This window comes from Rissa tridactyla, chromosome 1 (assembly GCF_028500815.1).
Source record: "Rissa tridactyla isolate bRisTri1 chromosome 1, bRisTri1.patW.cur.20221130, whole genome shotgun sequence".
NCBI lineage: Eukaryota > Metazoa > Chordata > Aves > Charadriiformes > Laridae > Rissa > Rissa tridactyla.
The window spans coordinates 148,731,092-148,744,376 of record NC_071466.1 but is presented as its reverse complement, the minus strand read 5'-3'; the positions used below and the strand labels follow the sequence as shown (position 1 = coordinate 148,744,376).

Below are 13,285 nucleotides of genomic sequence, written 5' to 3'. Positions count from 1 at the left end.
ATCTGAAAAGGACTTATTTTCATTAAAACTTACTGAGTTGTAATGTACTGAAAAACATTTTTCTTTTTTTTTTTATAGCATAGGAGATGTATCTTTCTGGCTTAGAAATGAAGAGTGGAAAACACAGCATGTTCACAGAAAGCTTTTGGGTTTGGGTTGTGGTTTTTGGGTTTTTTTTTGTTTTTTTTTCTTGAGGGCAAGGTGTAAATTTATTACTGAACTGTTCTTTGGACTTTATTTGACTGTGAGAAGTTCTTGCACATAGACTCTCATGAGAAATTTATAAATTATTTTATTCTCGTGCATATACTGAGGATAATAGTAGTAAAAAAAACAATCAAAGGTAGCTGTAGGATTGTGGAATTCAGGAATAGAAACAAGCCCCAGGTATATACCACTACAGAACATATTGTAGAGATGCTAATGGGGCTTACGACTGTGAGGAAAAAATACCTCAGGATTTAACATCTGAATTTTGAATTGTTATAGATGCTTTGTGTGCCCACAGCTGTTGACTCTGCTGCTGAAAGAAGCAGGAGGGAAAAGAAGACTAGAAACACATTCATCAGCAGGTATCTGTATCATGTAAATACCCAGTTACAGCCAGTTTGTTTCATACTTAATTTGATGGGTTTTATAATTAGCTCAGGTTCTATATGAATCTTTAATTAGTGTATAGAAAACTGTAACTGCTCAGAACCGTTGATATAGTGATGACAGCTCAGTGTGTGGGGTGGGAAGAATCTTTGTTTCTGATAGAGCTAGACAATTTGAAAAAGATGTACTAAAAGGCAGAAACCAAACAGACTGTCACTGAATGGATTTGCAAGAGCAGAGAAACCAAACAGGTGAAAAGACATCCATTTTAGCACATTATGCTGGGGACAACTTTTTGTGGTAGAACGTTGCACTGAAGGTAATGAAATAAGAATTAATTACGGCTTTGCTTTTCTTTTTGTTCTCTTTCCCTTTTGAGGCCTGTTGGTGTCTAAGAATAGGAGAGTTTCAGTGGTCCTGTAACTTGATGATTTGCATTACAATGTTGCTGTTCAATTTAAAGGGCTCAAGTGTTTTCAATGTAACTGGGGGGCAGGGGGGAATAGTCTTGAGTTTGGCAAGCAAAGAGCATTGTGACTGTGTCAGCTAACTTCGAGGGTGGTGAGGAGTAGACTCACAGATGGCACGTCCTAATACGTTTGCAGTTGAACGTTCATTTTAATTTGAGCATCCTGGTAAACCAACAATGATGTTGCCAGCAATTATCAAGTCAGGAGGAAAAACAAGACCACTCCCTTGCAATTTATTGCTTATTGTGCATCACAACTAGGAAAAGCGGATTTTCAGCCAAAAGGACCATGGAGCATCTAGGAAATTAATTAGGTTTAGAAATGGTTGATGCAACATTATCTGTGAGATAGAAAAAGTACAGCACTGTCTTTTCCATACACTTACTTCTGCAAGTTTCTTTATTTTCACAGAGTAACCTAAATAACTGATCTTTCCAGTTTTACATATCTGATTTTTTTTCTTAAAGGAAATACTGATAACTCATTTTGGTTCACATGGAAACAGCCAAGCTCCCTGCAGCCCATATATCATGACCTAAATGTGTCAGGAGTCGTAATACTCCTACCTCACCTTTTAGAGGGCAGACAGAGTGGTGTTTTGTGATTACTTCACAAGAATGATATGAAAGGGGCTTTCACTGCTCCATTGCTGAACAGGCATGGCTGTGTTGGGTGTGTGACTCTGTTCCAGACTGGCCTCAGCAATGTCTTCTGCATCGCTCCTCCCACAGCCTTGGATTCTTATTGCCCAGAGCCTGCAGGTCAGTATAGACCCATCACAGCTTCTAAAATGCAGCTTTAGTCTGGGGGCTCTGCTTGCCTGATAGATATGGTTAAGAATCAGAGATTTTGTGCCTTATTACAAAATTTATGTTCAGATTCCACCTGAGATAGAGTAGGTTTTGCTTTCTATCATATCTTTGGCTTGGTTTATTAAAAAAAAAACAACAAACAACAAACCAACAACCAAAACATAAACCTTACATTTGGTGAACAGAAAACAAATGGATGTAGGTCTCTAGTGATCCAAGTTGGGTCAACAGGGATATTTTCTGCCTGTCTAAATCATACTGAGATTTTTATGATCATTTTGTGTGTCATAGGATGATCATTTATAGGATAAGTGCTATCAAGAGCCTCATCTTGTTCCTGTTGAAGTCAATGGGTGTTTTTGCTATTGCTTTTCAACAGTAGTAGGATTGATGACTGAAATTGAGCAGCTGCTGAAAGGTTAGTTTTAAAGTAGAATTGTGGTCAGAAAAGCAACGTGACCCTGTCAAGCTGACATGCTGGGAGCACTACATTTATTTTTTCTCAGTGACTTCCAGACCAAATCTGCTCAGTTTACAAGTCAAACATTTTTTATTGACTTCCAGAACTGCAAAGTCAGCCTCAGCCTGAAAAATCAAAACTGTTACTTCTGCTTCAGTCCACAGAAGATTCTGCATTTAGAACTTGTTGACATGTCCCCAATGCATGGTTGAATTCAGCCTGCCTTTCTATGTCTGTCCTAGCTCTGGAGGGTGAAAGCTGCCATAGTATAAATTTATTTGTTAGGAGAGTACATAGATATGGCTTGCAGAGACAAGCAGATATACTGGGGAAGCAAGGGCCATATTTGTATCTTCCTTCTAGTTGCACTTACACTTTAATCCTTAACTTCTGCTATGATAACGCTTTATTGTTTTCAGATTGCTTTAATCTGGGACTACAGAGTCTAAACTGTGTTTATTGTAAAATATATTTTACAAAAGTGCTTAAGTTTTATGACAAAAGTAATGATTTTGAGATCAGTTTAAGACTTCAGAAACTACACCTGAAAGAGGTGACTCCTCCCAGGTCATGCAATTCCTCATTTACTCTCACGGGTTCACCGAGTTACACAGGGATATGAATTGGAGAACTAATTCAGTTTATTATTTAAAAACTCTTAACATTATATAATCACAGGAGGGGCTCCAGCAAATGCTGGCCTGTCATATCTGTGCCTTAATCTGACCCTGACCTCAGAATCTTGATGTGACTCCTCAGGCAGCACATACATCATCCGATCTTAAACAGCTCATTTGATTAATATACTGTAGTTAAAATGTATGCTCAGTGCTAAAGTTAAAGCCAAAGCTCTTCCCTTCCATCACAAGTGCACCAAGGTCAACCACATTCATTTAAAGCTTCACAGTGATTAAGACAGTCCAGAGCAGAACGTCATCTTTCTAGTAAAGGGATAAACCATGACTATTGTTTAAGAGTTAAAGAAGTGAAGCAGCTTTCACTCCTGTGTTTTGCAATGCCCTTGGGCTGTTCTCTAAGTTCCTCTGGATCTTTATTTTGTTGGTTGTCACAAAGAATAGTAGTCATTCCAGTGCCTGAATACGTGTGTGCACGCTTGTTTATGATGAAGTGCATATGACAGATGCACATTTTTAAGACGTGCTAATTTCTACCGTGCTTTATACCACACATACTGTGTTGACTAATGCTTCGTGGAACCTGAGTTTGCTGTCTGAAACTATAGCTATTTTTAAGGGCAGCCAAGTATTAATGATTCTTCTGAAGTGTGAGCACATGCTAATTGAATTCCTTGGATGCTACAAAAACTTGTCAGATTTTTACTGTGGGAGACTTTTTTCATGCTTTCTCTAGGTTTGTTTGTGGTTTTGTTTTTTTTTTTTTTAACTCCTCAAATTCACCACCAAAAGTATTGGTGAAGGCTTTCATCTCTAGAGGTTTTCCTTGCTTCTGTGGATTGCAAACTGTTTAGTGAGTTTGTTAATCTACTGCAGGTGAGACTTTTTTTTTAAACGAGAGTGTGGCTAGATAGGGGAGGAGCTACCTGTTGATCTTGTTCTGTGTCCTTGGTCGCTGGTAAGCCTTTGAAGGGCAGGGGAAGATTGCTCCTCCCCAGAGAATGACTGAGCATGCACAGGTGGGAGAAGTTTGCGTGAGAGGCTGGGTGGTATGAAGAATGGGACAGAGGAAGTAAGAAGCCGGTAGAAGGCTGGAGTGTAAGAAGTAGAAGAGGAGCGGAGAGATTACCTGCAAGGGGGCTGGAAAAATGTTTTGGAGGTGGTGGAAAGAAAGAAAGAAAGAAAGGCTTTCTTGAAGATCTGGAGACTTGTTCCAGCCAGCAGTAGCTGAATGAGAAAGAAAGACTGTTGGAAAAGTTCCAGCCTTCCAGAACACCACCCTCGGGGTGCAGGTTGGTTTCAAACCCCTTGGTTTAGTGTCTTACCTTGCAGGTGTGAATCTTTTCTTTTTGAGGCTTGGTGGGTTTTTTTTTTTGTTTACTGTTTTGGGTACCCTCACAAGCTAGTGTCAGAAATTGGAAGTGTTTAGTATCTGTTGCGTGCTCTAAAAGAAGTTAGGTGATTTGATCTTAACTTCTCAAGTTGGCATGGTAAGGTAAAGTCACATGTTCACATGGTGGAATCCTGCTTTCCCTTTGTGTTGAGTCATGTAGTCTTTTCAGGAACAGTGATGTCTTTCCAGTTACATAAAAAAGCCTGGTTGCAAACATGTAGAAAAACCAGTCTGTGCATGCATACAGATCAATGAATCAAATCCATTGATCCACTGTGTTCTACACTATTGTTTTGCTGTGTGTGCAGAGCTCAGATCTGTAGTACAAACAGTGAAGTGTGTTTTCTGGAAGTAGCTATGGCTTTAAAAAAAAAAGTAAAAACAAAACAAAGAAATAACCCAACAGAAACAACGAAATCCTTTAAAATCCCTTCCCCTTCCCTCCCTCATTTGGGAAAACAAACAAAGCCACTAAAGTGTATGGAAGTACTCAAGTTTATGACATATTAACCTCAGCTCTGTTTCCTATGCTCGTGCAATAATAGAACATCCAAGGGTTACTCTCTTTGGTAAAAGAATCCCTAAATCTTTCAGACAACAGCGAGCTTATGGTTTAGAGAGCCTCATAACGGAAAGTTTTTGTGCTTAAGCTTATTGACTCAGATTTTTCTACTTCTTCAAAGAAAGATAATGCATAGTTAGTTGTATGTAGGTGAAGATATTAATCTGGAGGTGTGTTGTACAAAATTTATATATGTCCTGTATACTGTTAACAGAAGTGGATGAGCTGTATGAAGCTGTTTTACATGATCGGAAAATTTTATGCATTAAGTTGTTCTGCAAAAGGCCTTGTTTTAGCAGTTTGTAATGACTCATCCCGTTACATGTGCCATTAATCCAGTGATGTTTGCCAAGTTCTTACGAATAGGTACAATGAGGACAATATGGTCTCATGAGCTTCCTGCTGAAATTATTTGTTTATAAGCAGGGACACTACATAGGTAAAGCTGACGTATCATTGTAGTTTAGGAGTGAAGACAGACATCCTCAAGTCTTCTTTACACCAGAGAATTAAACCTCAGAAGTCAGTGCTATTTTGCTTTTCCATGAACGTCATCTCTCTCTTTCTCATAATATGTATGTATAGAGCTTGGATTTGTGATTGTGGTGTTGCTGATATTAGACAGAAATGCAGATAGAATCATAGAATGGTTAGAGTTGGAAGGGACTTTAAAGATCATCTAGTTCCACCCCCCTGCCATGGGCAGTGACACGTCCTACTAGACCAGGCTGCTCAAAGCCCCATCCAGCCAGGCCTTGAACACTTCTGGGGATGGGGCATCTACAGCTTCTCTGGGCAGCCTGGTCAAGTGTTTACCACCCTCAGAGTAAATAATTTCTTCCTGATATCTAATCTAAATATATCTTCTTTCAGCTTAAAATCATTACCCCTGGTCCTATTGCTACGTTCCATGATAAAGAGTCCCTCTCCACCTTTCCTGTAGGTCTCCTTTAGGAACTGGAAAGCCACTATAAGGTCTCCCCAGAGCCTTCTTTTCTCCAAGCTGAACATCTGCAACTCTTTCAGCCTGTCTTCATAGGAGAGGTCCTCCAGCCCTCTGACCATCTTTGTGGCCCTCCTCTGGACTTAATCCAATAGGTCCATGTCCTCCTTATGTTGGGGGCTCCAGAGCTGGACACTTTCTAATTTGTACGTTGTAACACAAATATGCTTTTCCTATACACTAAATAAATGAGCTTACCCAATTTTTAGTTTACACCTAATTCAAGTCTTGGCTGTCTTCCAAACTCACGTGGCTACCATTCATATACTACAGTTTGAGAAAATGCGTGTGCAGGTAACTGTATGGAGTTATGTGGGGGATGAGAAACCAGGTGAGCAGGTTTGTATTACATTAGTGAAAATTGTAAAGTGAGTGCAAAAAATCAAATACTTAGGATTTAGGTCTGCTTGCATGTCACCTGATTCACAAAACTATAAAGAATGTGTAGTTCTGCTGGGCTCCTTTTTAAGTTGTGAAAGATTACCTCTGCAAAACTGACGCTGTTTTATACAGGTGCCTAAACAATCAGGTAAAAGCTGAATTTTGCCATCCTGAGTAGAGGGGTGTTTGCTCTCTCCACATGTACCTCCTTTGGGTGTGATCTTTTGTAGTAATTCCTGCCAAAGCATTTAATACAATATGAATGAATATAAATAATGTCATGTATTATGGCTATTACGAGTACCTGTTGATGTCGCGTTTTCAATGAGTAATCTTGATATATCAGGTGGCTGTTGGAATACTGACAGTTAAATTTCTCCAGTATTTTTTAAAGGAATGTTTTAATATGCTTTATTTAAGCTTTTCAATTTTCAGTGATTAAAAATGTGTCCAAATGTATCAGTTTAACTTTGTTATAATGCTGTAGACTTCAGATTTTTTTTCTTTTACAATAGCTTGCACATCTCATTTCCTTACTATAAAACTCCGTAAAGTGCAACTCGCCCAAAGTCAATGGTATTTTTCATCATCTTCTCTGTGGTGTTGAGTGGCCTCCATTTCTGTGAAAATCAATTGGATTTGCAGCTGTTTAGTATCTGTTCTATGAGAGCTTTCATAACTGCAGGGTGTATAAAACCAGAAAGGGTCCTTTGGTTTGTATAGTCTAATTTATATATAGCTTATAAATCATGCTATAATACCCTCAATTTGACACTGTTTACCTGTCCCATTAGGTCCCATGACTTCTGTTAATCTTAGCTTTAGTCAAAGCTATTCATATCTTACAGAAAGGCTTTCTGCCTCAGCTTTGAGATGTCTGGAAACGGAGGTTGATTCAAGTAAATAAGTCTCCTTTACAGTTTAAAAATAATAATAATTATGCATTTACTTCAGTCTGAAACTGACAGACTTCAGTTTCCCAGTGGTCGATTCTTATGAGGATTTTGGGTGCATCTGCATTAGCATGTCAGTTGAGATTGGGAATGTGCTTTGAAGCAGGTTTGCCGATCCTTTTTTTTTTTTTTTATCTCCTCCTCCTACCCTGCCCCACATCGTCTCTTCCCCCGCCACGCTGCCGTTCACATCAGAAGATGCATTCCTCCACCAGCAGATGCATTCCAGGAGCAGGAGCGCAGCTAATGCACTCCAGCTGCAGAGAGGCATTTGACGCCGGGAAAGCAGGCTAAGCCTGGTCTGAAATAGCTCTTCCTTTACCTCCTTTCCCCTGCAAGCCCATAATGGGTGGGCATCAAGCCCTCAGCACCCTACAGATCCTTTCCTAGTGGGGCTGTGCTGCCTGTTAATGTAAACAAAGCCTTTGTTAAAGGTCAGCTTAGTATATATAGTAAATTCTGTCTGTGAAAGTATTTACGTAGTGTGTTGTAGCATGATGATGGTGATCTCGTGGATGATCTAAAAAGATTTCAAATGCTTAAGTCTTTTGCTAAAAGAGGTTTTTTCAGTTCATGGTTCTTAGCACAATTTTCTATTTCTTCAAAATTATTTTTAAAAATCTTTAAATATCTCTTAAGATATTTTTTAAGTTTTTATATTTTTTTAATTAAGAATATTATTCTTTTTAAAGAGCACTGATCAGAATACCCTGGGGTACTAATTGAAATGTGATATGGAAGTAAAGGATACTCAGTTAAATCATAGAATCACAGAATAGTTTGGATTGGAAGGGACTTTTAAAGGTCATCTAGTCCAGCTCCCCCTGCAGTGAGCCAGGACATCTTCAACTAGATCAGGTTGCTCAGAACCCCATCCAACCTGAACTTGAATGTATCCAGGGATGGGGTACCTGGACAACCTGTTCCAGTGTTTACCACCCTCATTGTAAAAAAAATTTCTTCCTTATATCTAGTCTAAATCTACCCTGTTTCTGTTTTAAAATCATTACCCCTTGTCCTATTGCAACAGGACCTGCTAAAAACTTTGTCCCTATCTTTCCTGTAGGCCCCCTTTCAGTACTGGAAGGCTGTAGTTATGTCTCCCAGAGCCTCCTCTTCTCCAGGCTGAAAAAACCCAACTCTCTCAGCCTGTCCTCATAGTATAGGTGCTTCAGCCCTCTGGTCACTTTTGTGGCCCTCCTGCGGACTTGCTCCAACAGGTCCATGTCCTTCTTGTGCTGAGGACTCCAGAGCTGGACGCAGTACTGCAGGTGGGGTCTCAGCAGAGCAGAGAGGGAGAATCACCTCCCTTGACCTGCTGGCCATGCTTTTGATGCAGCCCAGTATGTGGTTGGCCTCCTCGGCTGTGAGCACACAGTGCTGGCTCATGTCGAGCTTCTCATCTAGTTGTAAAAATCTAGTTGTGTATAAATCTAGTATAAACCACAATGAAACCACAACTGTTTTCCCCCTGGAGTCCAGGACAACATAGTCTTCTTTTGACAGGAATATAGCTAGTGCCAAGTATTTAAGTCTTTACTTATTGACCTCTTCTCATTACTTTTTTCAGGATTGAAATTCAGCCAAGCGAGGTGGATTTTTTTAGTGTAGGTTTTATTCTTGCATCCAGGCTACCCTTTTGGAATATAGGTAGACTTTCAGATTTCTTCCAGTCATGTAAAATATATTCAGGGCATAAATTGTATTAGCTTTGGATGCAGGTAGGCCAGAGAAATCATCTGCAAATAGATTTCAAATACTCACTATGAGTTATCTAAGTATATTAATTTTAAGAGTGTTTATTTCTTGTAGATGTTGTTTAACATATTCCTTAGTTACTAATGGACTGGAAAGTATTTCATCTCATTGTGATACTAACCCATCATCCTGCTTCTCTCCAAGCATACAAGAACATTTTGCCTTTTCTACTTCATTATAAATATTTCTGTCTTCACATAGGAATTTTCCTATTGCTAGGTATTCTTCTAGTTTTTCTCATTTAGTTTAGATTTGCCAGCCAAGTTGTAGCAGCATAAGCCTAGATATTAACAGGTCTGAATTAAAACCTCTGGCTCCTCCTCGGGCTCTCCAGTTACCCTGAGACAATTAATTTAGAGTCAGATTTTAAAGGCATTTAAGTTGCTGCAGAATTGGGGTTTTACATATCTGTATGGATTTTCCTTTGCTTCAACTTCATGCGGTCTTGTTTAAAGAATAAGTGTTCACTTTCATTAAATAAAATCAACAGTATATTGTTATGGATGGGAAAAAACCCCCAACCTAAACCATTGTTGAGACACTGTCATGGACGACTTTGGTAAGAAATTATTGTATTTACCAGAGCATACTTAAAAATAAAACTTGAGTTCGGTGTTACTGCAAGTAGGCGAACAACAGTCCAAACTACCAGTGTTTGGGTTTGTTTTTTTTATTGCTGCAGTGAACAGTAACTGAGCAGGCTACCTTGTTTATCAGCCCATATAGCACCGAGATGAACATTTTGTATTTATGTTACTACTTCTTAGATGCACACTTCATGTTAATATTTCTCTGAGACTGTAAAGTGTACATCTAAGGAGGCTCTTGTGGATAACAAAACTCAAAATACTAATTCACCAAAGATCTAATTTAGAGTAACAACATCTTATTATTGAGAAGTATTTTAAAAAAAAAATTGGCAGCAAGCACGCTATCCTTTTTCAAAATCTTTAGAGAAAAGTTATTGTACTTCAGTCTGTGTGGTTCCTGGTTTTGAAGAAATGCTACAAACTGTGTGCCCTTCCTATTTATAGCTGGCATTTTTTCTGCAATTAACAAAATTGCTCATGCCTCCTTTGAAATACAACTTGGCCACCTCCTCTGTATTGTTCTTTCACGAAGAGTATTCTTGACTTCATTGACATTCAATAATGTTGAGGTATGTTGCTAATTATTCCCAGTATGAATGCCTACTTATAATTGCAATTTATCATGAATGCATAAGATTTGTTAATGATTTTTTTTAAACTTTTTTTTGCCTCAAGTCTTGAGGGTTTTATTGTTTCTAAAGCTGCTGAAGAACCTGCTGGTTTGAAAATAGTAGTTAATGCATACCACCTACTGGTAATAATTACATCAAAGCTTTTTGCCCCTTCTAGTGTGCTAATACTGCAGAGCTTTATGAATTCTTTCGAGCCAAAGAGCTCAATTTTCCTTCAGTGCATCAAAGTTTAGAGATTTCTACCAGAAAAAGACTGACTTTCCTGTATACTAAACAGGCATGTGTATTGCATTTGACCCCCCAGGAAGTTTCCAGACATAGTTAAGGCATTATCTGGCAATATAGGACCTACATAACCCACCTCTTAACATTGTGTTTTGCTGAAGCCAGAGCACTACAAAGGAGATGGAAAAGCTGACTAAACTAAACAGTAGCAATTTGCACGTGTGGTAGATATATGCCTGGCTATGGGCTTTTTATGAGCTCAGCTTTTGTATAGCTTAGGTCAGGGCTGCGCTAGATGCGGTTTGGTTTGTTAGAGCTGATTCCTGGAGCAGTTATTTAGAACTTGGTTCTCTCAAGCTGTGCTCCACACTGTAGCTCCACATTTCTTCTGGGATTGACTCCAGTGTGGCGAGTGGCTCCACTGCTCTGGACTTTTGTGTCTGGAAGTGATTGCTTGTAATTTTGGGAGTCATAATTTCAGACTTGGAAGTAACTTCTTTGTATAGTGGCAGAGTATTGAATTTTATTTCCCCCCCTTCCCCTGTGTTTCTGGGTAAAGAACGTGTCCTGCGATGGGAGTGGCAGTAAACACAAACATTATAAATTCTGTTAATAAAGATTAACTTTGTGTATTATAAACTATAGACACTGAAACAAAATTCCGTAATTGTTCATTATATTTGTTTGTCACCATGCTGTTGGACTTTCTTTGGAGTGGAGTAGTTCTTTAAAGGACTAACCGAAGGTACGGTTCTGGAGATACCCATACTACCAGCAGAGACTGGTAGTCCAGTCCAGACCAGAAAGGCTGAGGGATTTGGGTCTCTTCAGTCTGGAAAAAAGACGGCTGAGGGGGGACCTTATCAACACTTACAAATACTTAAAGGATGGGTGTCAGGAGGATGCTGCCAGGCTCTTTTCAGTGGTGCCCAGTGACAGGGCAAGAGGTAACAGGTACAAACTCGAGCATAGGAAGCTCCACCTAAACATGAGAAGGAACTTCTTTGCCCTGAGGGTGGCAGAGCACTGGAACAGGCTGCCCAGGTAGAGGTGGTGGAGTCTCCGTCTCTGGAGACATTCAAAACCTGCCTGGACGCATTCCTGTGCAACCTGCTCTAAGGTGACCCTGCTCTGGCAGGGGGGTTGGACTAGATGATCTCCAGAGGTCCCTTCCAACCCTATGATTCTATGATTCCTATGTTTTATAAAATCCTCTAATGCTATCCCTGAACACCCTGGATCCTCAAATATCTACACCTCATCAGAGCATGAAGCGCTCGCTCTTGGCATCAGGCAGTAGAAGGCTGTGATGGCACTCTCATTATTTCAAGGCAAGGTCCATGGGAGACCCAGGCCAGATGCTGTGTGATGTCAATGGGAGCCATCTGAATTGGAGGCTGTGGATGCTGAGGAGTACAGACATACATGATCACTGTCAAGGATGGCTGCTTTTTACAACATTTTCTGATGCCTGCTGTTGCATCTGAATATAGTTTCAGTGCAAGTAGAGTGGCTATGTGATGAGGCAGGTGAAAGTAATGAGCATCCCATTGATATGTCTCTTCTGCACCAACCTAAATGCCACTTTATATGCTGAAATAAGGTAGACTTCAAAATAAAACCAGTTACAGTATATACTTACTTGTAAGGGAGGAGAAAGCAAAAAAGAAGGTATTTGGGTACAACTTTATTCATCACTAAACTCTCAAGTAGTCCTGTTATGGGTTTTGGATTTGCTGCTAACTACTGGATCCTTGATACTGCTAATTGAATTCAGAGCACAGGCTTTCAAAGAGCTTTACTTCCCATTATATTGTCTGTATTTTATATTGTATTTGAAGATTCACTGAAATGTGCAAAGCAGCAAGGCATATAAAAAAGGGGAATGATGACATGAACTCAGAGTGACCACACAGATTCAGAAAACAACTATGAAAAGGAAAGTAATGTTGTTTGTGCTCTGTAACTTCTTATCTGGACTGTGACCTTGAAAGTGGCATTTCTACTGCCTGCCTGTGAAAAGCAGCTTCTTTCTCCACTGCATTTCTCCATGCATTGATTAGAAAAAGAAGGGGTGGGATTTGCAGAGCAACATCTATGAAGTTGAAGCGTCTGTCTCCAATTACTTTAAATACTTTAATGTAGTGTAAAAAAGATGGTAAATTCTTCATGTTAATCTTAGGTTATGTGTTCCTCTAGTGGTGAGGAGTTTTTGGAGGGATGGAGCTATGTGAGTGGTGGAAATATTTAGTATCCAAAGCTGTGTAAAATGTTGAGAAGTAGGTGCTGCCTAACAAACAAATGCTACTATTAGGATGAGGGTCAGGAAACAAGGGACTTTACTAGCAGCCTAATCACTGTGTGCCATGGAGTTCCCGCCTGTGAGTTATAATATAGCTTGAGTACACCTAGACTCCATATTGTTGAGCCTTTCCTCAGTGGGACACACGTGAAAGGCCTGGAGGAACTGCTACCCCTTGATCAAGGGGTAACAAGAAGGATGGGGCCACAAGGCAATGTGTAGAGAGATGCAGGGTTCAGCTGGGAGGAGACTTGCAGATCTCTGTGTTATGTTGTCGTCAGTCACTTCTGAAAAGATATTTGGAAGATCAGCCATCTGAGCCTGTCTCTGTTTAGAGAAAAGGTGGTTTTCTTCTATTTTAGCTGGTAGGGCGAATGGCATGAGATACTTTTGTTCTTTCAGATATGTTGTGAATATTAGGGAGGAACGTGGGTTTTACTTCGCATGCACAAATTTCAAATTATCCTTTTAACTGTGAGTTTATTTTGAGTCAGTTAAAATAGCTGGAATGA

The 13,285-nt window shown here is 39.6% G+C and overlaps 1 protein-coding gene across 2 annotated transcripts in view; it reads left to right on the top strand.

Annotated features, from left to right (window-relative positions):
- Positions 1-487: 487 nt before the first annotated feature.
- The window catches only part of PIK3C2G (phosphatidylinositol-4-phosphate 3-kinase catalytic subunit type 2 gamma), a 287,677-nt gene continuing 274,879 nt past the window's right edge, over positions 488-13,285 (top strand). For both annotated transcript variants that reach the window (XM_054225048.1, XM_054225029.1), the window contains exon 1: positions 488-572. The gene's annotated coding sequence lies outside the window, so the exon portion shown is untranslated. The remainder of the gene's footprint in view (positions 573-13,285) is intronic.